Below are 14,813 nucleotides of genomic sequence, written 5' to 3'. Positions count from 1 at the left end.
GTCAGTGTCAGGCTTTCTGTTAGTTGGGCAGTGAGCTCAGTTGCTCAGCCACATCTGACTCTTTGAGACCCCATGGACTGTGGCCGGCCAGGCTCCTCTGTCCGTGGGATTTCCCAGGCAAGGATACTGGAGTGGGTTGTCATTTCCTCCTCCAGGGGATCTTCAGGACCCAGGGATCAAACCCATATCTCCTTACATTGGCAGGCAGATTCTTCACCAGTGCACCACCTAGGAAGTCCTGTTAGTTGGGCAGATGAAGGGATTAAAATAAAACAACTCCTGCCACTCCTCCATAGCTACGTATCATTCCATCTGCCTGTCTGTCCACCCTCCCGTTTTTATGCACAGGGTACAACTCTCTTTCAGCAGCTCCAGGGGCCTCGCAAAAGGCCACTGAAGCAGTAGTTTTCTGAACTTCTTTGCAGTGTCTTCTTGCAGGCACAAGCACATCGTTGCCTCTTGGATACAACAAGAACGTCGGCTCCTCTGAATATAGGTAAAACAGCTTATTGGTGACCAAAAGAACGACTGTTACTTTCCTCCTGCTCTAAGTAGGAAGACAACCTGGAGAATCTGACAGAAAAGTAAAACTCTTACCATGGCTATGCGCCTCACTGCTGCCAGCCCTGAGTATATTTTGCATTTTGGTTTTCCAGAATTGAACATCTCACCGAGGATTATTTTTTCCCCTCACTGGGATCTATTCACCTCTCTGCGGAAGTCCCTCTGATCATCCCGTTCCACTTGAGGAAGAAGAGAATTTCTCGTGAACAACCTCACCCAGCCTTCCTGAAGCTCCATCATGACAGAGCACACCTCACAGACAGAAGTGCACCTCGACTGGCTCATTCTCACTGGTTCCCCATCATTCCAAGGATTTTGGATGGAGTGGCATATTCTCTTGAAGGTTTATAGCTGCGTCTTCTCGAGCTCAGTTCAGGGTTCACTGGTACCACTGGATGAACGCATCCATCATTCTGCCCTGCGTGGATCTAACTAAAACCTAACTCTGGTCACCTAACTCCTCCAAATACAGTGACACAGTCTCATTACAAGTGCCCTTATTGCCAAATCCTGATCTATAGAGGTCTGGCACAAATTCTGACGTTATGCAACAGGAATTGGGAAGACAAAACACACACTAAACCAATGAAAGGAGAAAAGACACAGGGGAAAAAAATAATTATAAAGCCAGGGCTGAACATCGTGCTCACATTGTCATGTGGGGGCGGAGAATGGAGACATTCTGGTGGGAGTGAGAAAGAACGGCAGGGCCAGGTGAGCGCTGGGTGGTCCTGAAGTTAAGGCGTGGACCCTTACAGAACTTACAGGGTTGGGGGGTCACTACAGTGGACATCCTCAGGGGTGGGGCTTTTCCATTGTTCTAAGGGAGTAGGTACTAACACCCTGTCTTAACTCATCTTTTTGCATGAGATGCTCAGGGATCGTTCTCCTCTGTAAAATGTCAGAGCTACATCAGAGGACCACAGACATGCATCTTAGAAGTCTATAATCCTGTATGTGGAGCCCATCAAAGCTGCTTCTGTTTCAGAGTGGGTGGGAGTATACCCACATGGTGATTGACACGTGGCAGCTGAAAATCGGTTTCCTTCTTATTTCCAACTTGGGAGGTACTGGGAGGAGTCAGTGTATCTGCTGGAGGTACCACTCCCTTCGTAGAAACACTTCTTTCAATCGGTCATCCACCAACCTGTGTCTCATCCTGACAGCTAAGAACCCTCTGGTCCAGAGCTTTCGGCTTCCCAAGGCCTGCCCGAGCCACAATGGGGCGGTGGGGCTGGGAGGAGACCTTGACCTTCCTAAGCCCTGGTCTGTACTCTTTGCAAGAGACAACCCCGTCCTCTTCCTTGTCCCTAATGAGATGTTGGTCACTTAGCTGTGACGGGAGCGCCCCTCTTCCCCGGGAGGCTCCCTTCCAGGCGAGATCCGTGATGAGTCTGACGCCCGCGTTCAGTGTGATTACTGATCATCGGCTTTCTGAGAGAATTCATAGAAATGCGTGACTCGGCTTGTTTTTGCTTCTGAGAACCGGAGGTTGAGTGCCTGTTCCTTGGAGGAAGTTCTGTGGCTGAGAGAGAAAGAAAAGTGTGTACCAGAGTGACCTCCTCCCCAAATGCTGTTGGTGCACGGTGCTAATGAGCCAGGGTCTGGTTGGCCTGGAGTCTGGGGTTAAGGGGAAAAGTCACTCCGCGGAGGCTGACGGTCGGCGGGTTTCCCTGGTCATCCTCCTGGGGATTCAGCACCACGTGGGCTCAGCCTGCGGGTAAGGAGGCAATCGTTACCAGCCTGCTGGTTTTTTCAGAGGCGATGGCTGGGCAGCTCCGTCTGGGAGCCTGAGCTGGCAATCAGGAAGTTGGAGGGGCAGACCACAGCCCCGCTTCTGCCCCCGCCTGTGCCCAGTAGGCAGAAACGGGTCACGGCCCCACTGTCGGTCAACCTCAATGGGCCACCGGCCAGGGCGCGACGGGCTGCGGGGCCTGGGAACGGAGGGCGAGCTTGAGGCGCACGTGAGCGTGCGCGGTCCCCGAGGGGGCGCGGGGGAGCCTCGCGGGGCCAGCGTGCGGGGCGTCGCCTCTCACACGGGCAGCCAGCATGACTGCGGGCGAGGGCGGGCACCAGGGCACGAGGAGGAGGTGGAGGCTTGGGAAACAACAGCCGCCTCCTCTCTGCCTCCCCTGATGGGAAGTCAGGGCGGGGCGGAGGAGGAAGGGGGATCTGGTTGAGGGCGGGAAGCCACCAAACCACTTGGCCTTTGAAAGATGGGACTTGAGGGCTAACCGAAGCCTGGAGAAATCCCAGGAGAGCACCCCAGGTCCTTGGACTTGAGTGCAGGCTTCAGATGATGTTCGAATGGAAGAAAAGAAAATAACGATCCAAGTCCCTTATTTCTCTTCCCCACACCCCCAGCACATGGTTTATAGGGGCCCCTGTAAAAGGCTTGCCTGGTGGCTCAGTGGTAAAGAATCCGTCTGTCAGTGCCGGAGACTCCGGTTCGATCCCTGGGTCTGGAAGATCCCCTGGAGGAGAGCATGGTAACCCACTCCAGTATTCTTGCTTCAAGAACCCCACGGAGAGAGGAACCTGGCGGGCTATAGTCCGTGGGGTTGCAAGGAGTCAGACACCACTGAGCAATAACTAAAACAACAGCAATGACGATAAAAGGCCAGCGGCATCTTAACCACGCGCTCACCTGGGTCACTCATGCGCAGCATGAACCCACCCAAGCACCAGCCGACGCTTCTCGTATCACCCTGTTATGGTTCATCACTGACTATTTATCTCCATGTACCTGTGAGCTCTTGGAGGGCAGGGAGGAGGGAATCTCATCTTTATCTCCTTTAACTCCAAAGGAACACGGCTTATCACACGAATGAAAAGTCGGTCACTTTGGAAATGAGCAATTGCTGTGGATGTTAAGCCAGTCTTTCTGGGGTGCTCTCTGGGGCCAGAGGGCACCTCCTTGTTTCAGGGTCCAATGAGGAAAGCCACATTCTGCCCCAGCCTCGAACAGCCCTGGAAGGACAAAAGTGCATTCATTATCTGTCAGCATGATTCAAACCAGATAAAAACGCAACCTTCCTCCCCAAAGGACATGAGAACTTGATGCCTAATGTTAATGAATTATGTGTTCCTGGGTCTTTTTTTTTTTAATTCTATCTTCATTTCTCATCAGCACAAAAGAATGTTCTTTCTCTTTCTGACTTTACCAGAAATGACACTTGACTTGTGCACGAAAAGCTAAGATAAGTTTCTAGGTAAAGGAAGAACCATCATTCTCTCTCTATACGTTGACGGCTAACTGGGGAAAGCCATCTGCAATCAGAATGTACCACATCCTTCCCATGAAAAACCCGCTGTTTGCAATGCTCTGTTGTCCGGAGCCTGTTCCCCCAGCATCCCTGGGGTCGGTCAAAGGTCAAGTTCTTCCAGCCGCCGAGAGTGAAGAGGTCACCAAGAAGGTTCTCTGATTAACCAGAAAAAGCAAAGGCCCTTCCTCAAAGTGCTCCCCCACCCCAGCTCACACTCCAATAAGAAGAAAGAGGCAGACGTGGGGGAGAACCATCAGGTAGGTACTGACTGTGAACATGTGTGAGGAAGAGTCCAGAGCCACAGCCTCAAGTGGGAAACCAGGCGGACAGCCTCTATTGCTGGCTTTCCCCCCCCTCACACGTCATCGGGAACCAAAGTCTGTGGATCCCACCTTGGGTCCATCCCCATCCATCTTTGTGCACTCACCACATAAAAAAAAAAAAAAGCAGCTCTATTGAGATAAAATTCAGATACCATGCATTTAAAGTATAGTGCACAATTCAGGTTTTTAAATATATATATATAATATATGCACGAGGTTGCACAACCCTTCACCCCTATCTAATTCCAGAGCATTTTCATCACCTCCCCCTAAACCAGCCATCCATCACTTTCCATTTCTCTTAATTAGTGATCACCAATCCACTTTCTGTCTCTATAGATTTGCCACTTCTGGATATTTCATATAAATACAAAATGTGGTTCTCTGCATCTGATTTCTTTTACTTAATGCTTTCAAAGTTCATCGGAGTTGTAGCATTCATGTCTGACTAATATTCCATCGAACACCAGGTTCTGCTGATCCACCCATTAGTGGGTGGACGTCTGGGTTGTCTCCACCCTTTGGTCACTGTGAACAATATTGCTCCTAGCAGCTGCTGTGTACCAGGTGCTGGGCGACGCATGTTTTCATTTCTCTTTGGTCAATACCTGGGGGTGGAATTACTGGGTCATACAAGAACATGTGTCTCGCCCCACAGACACCATCAGAGGCTGTACAGGAAGCCAGAGGGATGGAGTCCTGTCCGGTCAGCTGGTACTGAAGCGTCAGCTGGGGCACAGCTCTCACTGCTGCAGAAGCTCGTTACACTCGGAAAGAAGCACAGCTTTGGTCCAGAAGGTTCAGAGGTGTCTCCCCTCGTCTTCCTCCCCACCCCCACTGATTATTCTCCAGTCACCGTGGCCTCCCTTGGGCACCAGCTCTCTCTTGCCCTGAGCCTCTGCAGACACCATTTATTTATTTTTTAAACGTATTTTTAGTTAGGGGATAATTGCTTTAAAATACTGTGCTGGCTTCTGCCGTGCCGCGTGAATCAGCTGTAAGCATCCATACGTCCCCTCCTCTCTGAACCTCCCTCCCACCGCCCCCACCCCACCCCCAGGTTGTCACGCAATGCCGAGAGGAGCTCCCTGGGCTATAGAGCAACTTCCTGTAGCAATTTTACATATGATAATACGGATGCTCTAATGCCACTCTCTCAGTTCGTCCCACCCTCTCCTTCCCCCCGCTATAAAAATCTGTTCTGTGTCTGCGTCTCTCTTCTTCCCTGTAAATATGTTCACCAGTAACATTTTTCTAGATTCCGTATATATGTGCTAATAGATCATACTTGTTTTTCTCTTTCTGACTTACTTCACTCTCACGCCATTTATTTTGCTTTCTCTGCTTAGATTAGAACATGCCATTCTTCACAAAGCCAGCCAAATGAATGAGTAAATAAACTGAATTCAGTATATTTAATATATTAACTTGCTCAAGGCCACGCAGCTGGTTAATGGCAGACTCCCCACCGGATTCTTGTATCAAAGGCTTCCTCTTGTTTGTTTGTTTTAAACCTCTCCTCCTTCTAGGTGACCATCTAATATATCAACCTGTATTACAGACCTTTCTATTAACCTCTGGATCAAGCCTTCCTGACCTCAGCACTGTGGATATTTGGGGTTGGATAATTCTTGGTGGAGGAGGTTATCCTGTGCATTGATGTAGGGCGTTTCTGGATTCCTAGCTTCCATGCTCTGGATGCCAGTGGCAACCCCGGCCCCCCAAACCTCTGGCCAAACAACCCAAAATCCCTCTGGCCATTGCCAAAGTCCTGCCAGGGACAAAATCTTCCAGTAGAGATCCACTGCTCTATAGCTGTTGTCTTCTTCAAAGAATGTTGGAGCTGAGACTAGTCAAGGGCCTTTCCCAATCCCTACTTACCAAATAAAATTCTACCCAATTCCCTCCCTTTAAAAAAAAGAAAAAAATTAAATACTTATTTAGGATTTTTAGTTGCAGCATGTGAACTCTTAGCTGCAGCATATGGGATCTAGTTTCCTGATCAGAAATCAAACTTGGGCCCCCTGTTTTGGGAGTGTGGAATCTTAGCTGCTGGACCACTAGTGATGTCCCAATTCCCCTTTAATAAGGCAAGAAATGAGAGCTTCTGTGAATTTTAGAAGAAATGCGAAAAAGGTTGAAAATCATGAGTCTGCAACTGATCCACAGTAAATGAGAATCTTTGATATACCAGATTCCTCATTCTTCCAGAATTTTGGTCCATAAATACCAACTTGGTGGGATCCTAACCCTCCTGGATCAGGCAGGCAGGGTGATCTTGTCCCTTGAGCCATTTCCTCAAAGTACTTTTCTGGGCAGTGTGGATCATCCTTTTCAGAGATCAGAACTTCAGAGTCACAGGAAGGAGCAAGAGATGAACAACAGAAGGAGACCCTGTGACAAAGGGGTCCATTTTAAGCGCTCATGTTCATGTTCAACAGCTTGTATCTCCCTGCATCCTCAGTCTGAGGACCGAGTCTGAGAAGCTGAAATGAACATGACTGCTCCCCCCGAGCCAGTGGCTTTGCAAACCAGGATGCTCCCTGCTCCTGCAATGCTGTTCAAACTTGGATGCAACCAGGGGCTTCATTAGTAACCCCCGGGAAAATATGAGTCTTCTTAGCTGGAGATGACCAAATAATAAGATTCATCTTTTTCCCCCTGGCAGAATCAATAAATTTGCATGATGCATATTAAATGTTTAATTAAAAACCCAATGCAAAAGCATTTTCAGGAAGTTATAAAAGGCCTTTGGAGGAGGTCTGGAAGCCAGGGGTTCTTGGAAGTTTATCAAGCATGCCGCTTCCCATCAGACACCAGGTTTCGGCTTTGTTTTGTTTCTCTCTGGTGCCCGAGTTGTTTTGCTCGGAGGACTGCTAACACAACAAAGATCTGAGACGTTAAGGGTCCAACCACCAAACTCCCTCCAGCCAGAGTCCATCTCCCTGCCTCGCCTGCAGGGGGAAGGGAGTTGGGCACTGAGAGCAGAGCTCATGTTGGAGAAACATCAAGATCCCAAGAGCAATTTGAAGCTGAAGGGGAAAGTGCTTAGAGACAGAATTCAACTCCTTTGGCTATAATTGCCAGTAAGACTTCCTGGGGCCTCAGGACTGATTAGAGAAGCTGGGCTCAGATGACGCCCCCCAGGTACTCTGATGCTGCAGGATGAAACCTTATTTAGCAGCTGTATTAATTGAATCCTCACTCCGCATGGATGGATGGAATTCATATCAGGATGCCCCCTCGCTGCTGGAGATGTCCCTTGCTGCTTGTCTCTGCCCTCCAAGATGGGTACTCACCTCATTGCTGATTTTTTTCCCCCATTTACTCATTCACTCCTGCATTCATTCACGTGCTCACTTCTTCCATTAAAGCCGATTTGGAACCTTCTGTATGTGTCCTAAAGTCAACCCTGGTCTCCTAAACGCCAGGCACCGTTCTAAGCAATTTACATGCACCATTGTCTCTAACCTCCAGGAGTCTTTTGGAAGCAGACGGTTCGCTTCAGCTGGAAACAGGAGGAGAAGTTGGAGAGATGCAATGCCCAAGAAGGGTCTGACCTGCTGTCATTGACCCGAAGATACCAGTGGGGCGGGGGAGGCTGGATGTGATACGGAAGGTGGTGCTCCCCAGCCGCAGATTGTGGTTCCCCCTGACAGTCAGACCTCATTTCCACCGCTACAGAGAAATTCATTCTGCCAACAATCTGAGTGAGCTTGAAAGCAGATTCTTCCCCAGGGCCTCCAGTGAAGTGCTTGGCACCCTGACCTTGGCCTTGGACGAGCCCCTGCAGGGCTGAGCCCACTCGGACTCCAGAGCAGCGGAGCCGTGCGGTCACTGCTGGGCACCATCTTCGCTGTGCAGCGCTCACGGTCACCCTGGCTGATGGATTCATCTCAGGCTCACGATGAGCCGCCAAGCTGAATATCGTTCTCTCTTATAGGTGAAGACACTGGTGTTCAGAGGAGTTAAGCCCACACAGATTGGGGTCAGGGCGGGAGGGAGAGATCCTACCTACATGGCCTGCTGGCTGCATTTCCGAGGTTTCTCGACCCATCCATTCCACGGGCCTCACAAAGGTCCAGGGTGGGTGGACGAGTGGTCATCCTCTGCGGGACCCTCTGGCACTGGCAGTGAGGGACCCCAGAGGTTGGAAGGATGCGGGACGGATGTCCCATACAGCCTCTGGGTGTGAGGAGAAGCAGCCTGGTGGGACAGAGCCGGACGGTGGAGGCTGCAGGGAAGAGGGGAGCAGGTGGGATCGGAGGAGCCAGCAAAGGAGAGAGAATGGGGACAGCGGTGAGGTCAGGATGCGGCAGCCTCGTCCATGGCCAAGAACACGCACCCCAAAGGCCCACAGTGGCAGCAGGCTCTGTGATGGGGCACCTCCCGTCCTGGGGAGAGGAGCCATCCCCCAGGCTGACCTCTGACGGCTGTCACGGCCCCTGCCGGCCACTACCGCTCGGCTGGCTTCCACACTGTCCGTCCTGGGGGGCAGAGGTCACACATCAAAGCGCTTTGTCCTGGCACGCACGCTCCGTGGCTCACCTGACCCTTACCTTCCGGGAGCAGGCCAGCTGGGCTCTGGAGAAAGATGAAGCCGAAGCATAAGGAGCAAGGTTCTAAGACTTGACCTCTCGAGCATCTTTAGATATCATAGTCATCCTTGCCTTTTCTGATTATGACAGTGTTTTCTGCTCCTTACAGGAATGTTGGAAAGTACAAAAAAAGGAGAAAGAATAAAGGGAAGAGAGGCACTTAGAAACAGTGGTTGTTGGTAGGGTTGTCCTCTAAGCTATTTTTTGGGGTAATGAACATACAAAATGTATACACAAGTATGCAGGTGTAAGATGAAAGGGCAGGATTGGCCTGGTCACTGAGTAGCTTTGAGAGTATATCTCAATTGGCCACTTAACACTTAATCATGTGATCATGAAAAAATTTATTTATTTCCTTTATTGAGGGACTTTAAAATACTTTCTTTTTTTTGTAATATACATACAGCTTTGATCTCTACCCTTGTCCATAATTTCTGAATATCTGATCATTTCCACAAGAGAGAGAGAAAAGATGGGTTACCAGGCTGTGGTGGTCAATTTCGTGTGTCAGCTTGAGTGACACCAGCTTACCCAGAGGAAACTTTACTTCAGGGGTGTTAGAATGTTTCTGGAGGAGCTCATTAGCATCTGAACCTGTGGACCCAGTAAAGTAGATGCCCTCCCCAGTGCGGGCGGGCACCAGGGGGATCTGTTGAGGGGCTGAGTAGGACAAAAGGCAGAGGAAGGTGGGATGCACCATCCCCACACACCCAACCTGGTCCTCTTCTGAGCTGGGATATCTCTCTTCACCTCTCCCTTCAGACTGGGATCAACACAGTTGGTTCCTGGGGTGCTCAGACTGAATGATACCTCTCGTTTTCCTGGGTCTCCACCTTGCAGATTATTGGAGAAACATACAGGTATCCAGTAAGATATATACACCTACTCTATGGGGTCTCTTTCTCTGAAGAGCCCTGACTAATATCTAGGCTAACAGGTATACATATTTTGGAGTGTTGATATGACAAAGTACTTTCTACAAAACTTGTATCTGTCTTCCCACACAGAAATGTAATGTGTCGCTAACGTACTTTGCAACATCATTTTTAAACATCAACATCCATATGAATGACAGCACCTCTCCTGGTTCAAGAGGGAGGGGGCATATGTATACCTATGGCTGATTCATGTTGATGTTTGACCGAAAACAAAATTCTGTAAAGCAATTATCCTTTAGTTAAAAAATAAATTAATTAAAAAAAAATAAACTCACACCAAAAGCCTGCCCTGGATCGTTTCCTTTGATAACCCCTCCACATACTTGCCACACACAGTCCCCTGCAGCCCAGCCAGGAACAGCCCTCAAGTGTCTCCAAATAAAAATAAACAAATAAATAAGCAAAAGGACTAACTGGGCAACTCTCTCTTTAAGCATCTACATTGTTTACAAAGATGTCCATGTTCATCTGATTACACAGGACAGCATTCAAATGAAGATCAAATGCCAAATAACCTTGACTTCAAAATACAGGGCATTTTTTGAGAGCTTTGCTTACATCTCTGTCCGAACAGTTTTCCAGTTAACTTTGTCCATGAGCTCCTACGCCTGGTTCACAGCTCAAGAACAGCAGGATCACTTAGCTGAAGCTCTTTGATGACTAGAAGGAGGAGAGAGAACGAAGCTGACTGAGGGTGCGGTGCATGCTGTCCTCTGCACCAGGCTCCACTGTGGATGTGACTTTTTTTTTTTTTTTTAGGTCGAACGGATACTCTTTTCTACATTTCTGCGCCTGGGGAAATCAAGGCCAAACTTCAGATGTTTGCCAAGGCTGGAGAACCAGGATTGCCCACAGAGAGGAGACCTGACCAGAGGCCTGTCTGCTCCCAGCCCCACACCCCATCGGCACTCTGTCCCTTGGCCCAGGACCCTAGAAACAGGTCCTGAAGCAGGTCGCCGCCCACAGCAGCGCCCGCAGCACACGTATAAGGTCCTTCCTCCCCGCTGTTCAGAGCCCCCTCCCTTCCTGCCTTTTAGGTCGGCTCCCAGATGGACAACCTGAACCCAGGCACCCATGGTGGCCTTAGCTGCTGCAGTGGGGGGGTGGGGGTGTCTCCAGAGACGTCTGCCCAGAGGACCTGAGCCCGGAATGAGCCGGGGGAACACGGCATGGCTCGGGTGCTGCTCCTCCTTTCCTGCTCCACTCTTTGGGTCCCCAGAGGGGACTGCGTGTGCCCTGCCGTGCAAAACCTCTCCGGGGAGCGGCACCTGCCCCAGAGGTCTCGCCTCCCTGCCAGCTGGGCCTACGCACGACCACGAGTGAGTCACAAGTGAAAGATGGAAGCGTCTCCCCCGGCTGCTGGGGCCTGGGTCCCCAAACCACATCTCTGTTTTCATGTATGTGTTGGGATGATTCAGCGGAAACTTCTGGTCAAACGGATCACCATAGCAACTTTCAGTAGACATCCAGCATGCAAATGAGATGGTGGAAAAGGCTGCTTTCTCCAAAGCCCCAGACCGTCCTCCTCGGAACCTGCTGGGGATTGAATTCTAGACCCTTTGAAGGTTTCACGCAGAGTCTGCGTCAAGGCAGGTCGGCACCTGGCTAGGTCTGCTGGTGTCTTCAGATGCTGAGGTGAGAAAAACAAAGTCCCCGGGTGGTTTCCATGCCCTGAACTGTTCGTCTCACAGGGAAGACGTCTACAGGGGAGCTGGGGGTTCACATTTTCTGTGTCATTTACAAGCCTCAGGATCCTGGCCAAACTACGCAAACTCTTTGAGCGTCAGGATTTTCATCTGTAAAATGGGGCTACAGGTACTTTATGATGTGTCTGAAATGAGGACTGGAAAACGCTTTGCATGTATTAGTCCCTCAATAAGTGGTGGTTACTGTACCGCCCTCGTTGGACCTTATGAAGCTTATTTTCTTTCTTCAGGGCCCATCTTTAATCCAATGCCAGTTACATGAAAACTGCGGCGTTGATCGCTAGGGATGTAAATGTCATGTGGCATCTGCTCTCAAGGGGCTCAAGAGCTGCTAAGAAGAGGGTAAAAGGGGGTCACAGGCATTAGGCAAGGCAGTGGGTCAAACAGGCTTGAATTAATCCTGAACGAGCTCTCTCACTTAGAAAACTACCCTACGCAGATTTCAATGTGAAAAGTCAATGAGGTGTTGGAGAAAGAGAACTGATTTTATTTTATCAACACATTTTTTACTATACCAGACAGGAATATCTTTGGCTACAAGAAACAGAATAATTAATTAATGGGGATTTAGGTTTCCCTGGTGGCTCATGAGTAAAGAATCTGCCTGCCAATGCAGAAGACTTGAGTTTGATCCGTGGGTCAGGAAGATCCCCTGGAGAAGGAAATGGCAACCCACTCTGGTATTCTGGGAGATCCCATGGATGCGGAGCCTGGGGGGCTACAGTCCATGGGATCACAAAAGAGTTGGTTACGACTGAGCTACTAAACAACAATAAAGAAGGGTTAATGCACTCTCTCACATACACACACACAAATACACAAACAATTCTGGAGGTAGTTGATTGATATCAGTAGTTCAGTGGCTTACAGTTATTAAGGTCATCACCTCACTATCTCTGCAATTCTCATCTTTCCCTCCTTGCTATCACCTCCCTTTCCCAAGGTTGCTGCCGAAGTACCAGCCATCATGTTTGCATTTAAAGATGGTAAAAACAAAAGGGAAATTGACAGTACCATTGGAATGTTTATCTTACTTTTGAGAAATGAGTCATAAAGTCATTCCTAGCTATAAGAATACTGAATGAGCAAAGTGACTTTTTTTTTTTGCATAATCAGCTTCTATAGCAGAGACAGATAAAATTGAAGGAGCTAAAGCAGTCAACCTATACTACCTGATGTATTCCCTTCAGAGTCATTTATGTTAGGACTATCCATTTAAATATGATTTGTACAGAATTTGTGATATAATTCTAGAATTAGGCAAAGAAACTGCCTCTACTTTGAAGAGTTTAGATGTGGGTAAGTACTCTTTGCCTTCCTCTCTGAAGTCCCAGAAGACTGTCTTGCATTCCTTCAAAAATCACAAGCTGAATAGTCATCATTTCCCAAGCTCTTGGTACACAGATGGCACTGGGGTAATCCCTGCAGAAGGACAACGAACTGTACAAAAGCCACACTTCCTGACCCAGGAACTCCCCGCCTAGCTGGGAGGCCACCGTTACACCGACCAGCTGGGAGCACGTACGCTGGGTTATTGCATGACGGCTTTCAGGCTGTTTTCATACAGCCTCTGCAGACTTTGAGAGCCTGATGAGAAGTAAGACTGGGTAGTCGCCTCATCACTTAACCTGATGAAATGTCACGTCATCCCCCTTGACTGAGGACCCCAAGGAGGAAGCATGTGTGTAAGCCACAGGGTCTGCGCTCTGCCCCTTCACATAGCTCAGCTCTGATTCGGGGGTCTGGAGTTTGTGGGGTGGCTGGGGAAGGCAGGAAGGTCCCGGTGAGGTATGACACAGGAGGCCCCGCTCCGGGGGGTACCTCCGGGCGCCTGGGAGAAGCACACCCATGTGACTCTATCTGACCCATAACTTTGTGTCTCTTGGGTCCTGGCAAGAAGGAGTGGACCTGGGAAAGCAAGAGGAGTTTGAATAAAGGGAATACTGACAAGGCGCAGGAACACAGGGAACAGCGAAGACTTAAGGGGAAGTGCAGCTTCCTGGGGCGTCCAACCCCAGGGAGCCAGGACCACCTCCTGCTACTGGGAAATGTAAGGAAAGGCGGGGTGACTCCCAGACTCAGAGGAGAAGGGGAAGGAGAGGGAGAAAGAGCCGGACACAGACAGGGCGATACAGGGAGAGAGGAGCAGGGGGCAGAGGGGAGAGAGAGGGGGCTGATGGACAGGGCAGCCTGCCTCTGACTCGAGCCCTGACCTTCAGTCAAGGACACAAGTGATCCCGAGGGCAGGGAGACAGGCGTGCACACCCCCCACCCCCCACCCAGTGTTACTCAGAGGCCTGACCCACAGGGAGGCCAGCGGGCTTGGGGAGCTCGCCCACATGCTCATCTCTGCCTCCTGGAGCCTAGACCCGCGTAGAGAGAAGCAGAGCCTGGACCCCGTGGGGTGGAGCGGGGGTGGGAGGGGAGGTGGCGTGCAACAGGGACACAAAACTGAATCCAGGGAAAGAAGCTGCTGACACCCCTCCCCTGGCCCCTGTGTGCCCACAGTGATCTCCACCAGCGAATGTTCCAGAAGCTTCTGCAGAGCCCTTGAGGATGGGGCTCCTGCGTAGAATATAGCCCCTTGGCCGTGGTGAGCTCTGCCTTCATACTCGGCACCTGACTGCCCACCCATCCTCACCATCCGGCCCAGGCTCTGAATGTCCTGACAGAAGGTCAGAAATAGTCTCAGTCGTGCCTCCTCTTAAAAACCCCCAGAAAAAACAAAACAAAACAAAAAAAAACCCAGAGTTACCCTCTGTGGATGAACATGCACCGCCAGTTTTGTCACTGTGCCTTTTTCATTAATAAAGTATATGATCCAGAGACTTGCCTGATGGTCCAGTAGCTAAGACTGCGCTCCTAACGCAGAGGGCCCCGGGTTCGATTCCTGCTCGGGGAGCCAGATCCCACATGCCGAGACTAAGCGCTCACACACTGCAACTAAAGATTCCGTGTGCCACAGCGAAGACCCTGTGCAGCCAAATAAACCCAAATAAACATATATTAAAAAAAGACAGTACATTACAAAGTAACTTACATGATCTAAGCCGTAGGAATCTATATCTCCTTAAAGGGATTTGGGTGGAACGAATGGTGTGTCAGAGGGAGATATTTATATGTTTCTTTAAATCACTCCATGCATGGAGGAAGGGCATGGTTGGCAGATGGTCAGGGATATTTAAAACAAATGGCTAGTGACAAAAGACAGGGAAAAGCGTGCAGACACATCAATTACAAATGAATATGTTACGTGTATGTTCATTTAATGATGTGTTTGCACTGGGGGCCAATCGACTCAGTCACAATAGAGGCTACCTCCAGTAGCCACATCCGCAGGTTAATGTGTTTATTTCAAGATAACAGAATGAAAGTGATGCTGGAGGATTCTGGGCCGCTCTCCCAAGCTGCTCCTACC

The 14,813-nt window shown here is 49.8% G+C and overlaps 1 long non-coding RNA gene across 1 annotated transcript in view; it reads left to right on the top strand.

Annotated features, from left to right (window-relative positions):
• LOC139029957 (uncharacterized) overlaps positions 1–14,308 on the top strand; it is a 30,379-nt gene extending 16,071 nt beyond the window's left edge. The window contains exons 2-3 of the long non-coding RNA XR_011482305.1: positions 10,449–13,080; positions 13,296–14,308. This is a non-coding gene — a long non-coding RNA (uncharacterized lncRNA). The remainder of the gene's footprint in view (positions 1–10,448; positions 13,081–13,295) is intronic.
• Positions 14,309–14,813: the final 505 nt, after the last annotated feature.

The sequence above is a fragment of the Odocoileus virginianus genome, chromosome 20 (assembly GCF_023699985.2).
Source record: "Odocoileus virginianus isolate 20LAN1187 ecotype Illinois chromosome 20, Ovbor_1.2, whole genome shotgun sequence".
In the NCBI taxonomy this organism is placed as follows: Eukaryota; Metazoa; Chordata; class Mammalia; order Artiodactyla; family Cervidae; genus Odocoileus; species Odocoileus virginianus.
This window is presented reverse-complemented; position numbering and strand designations above follow the sequence as displayed.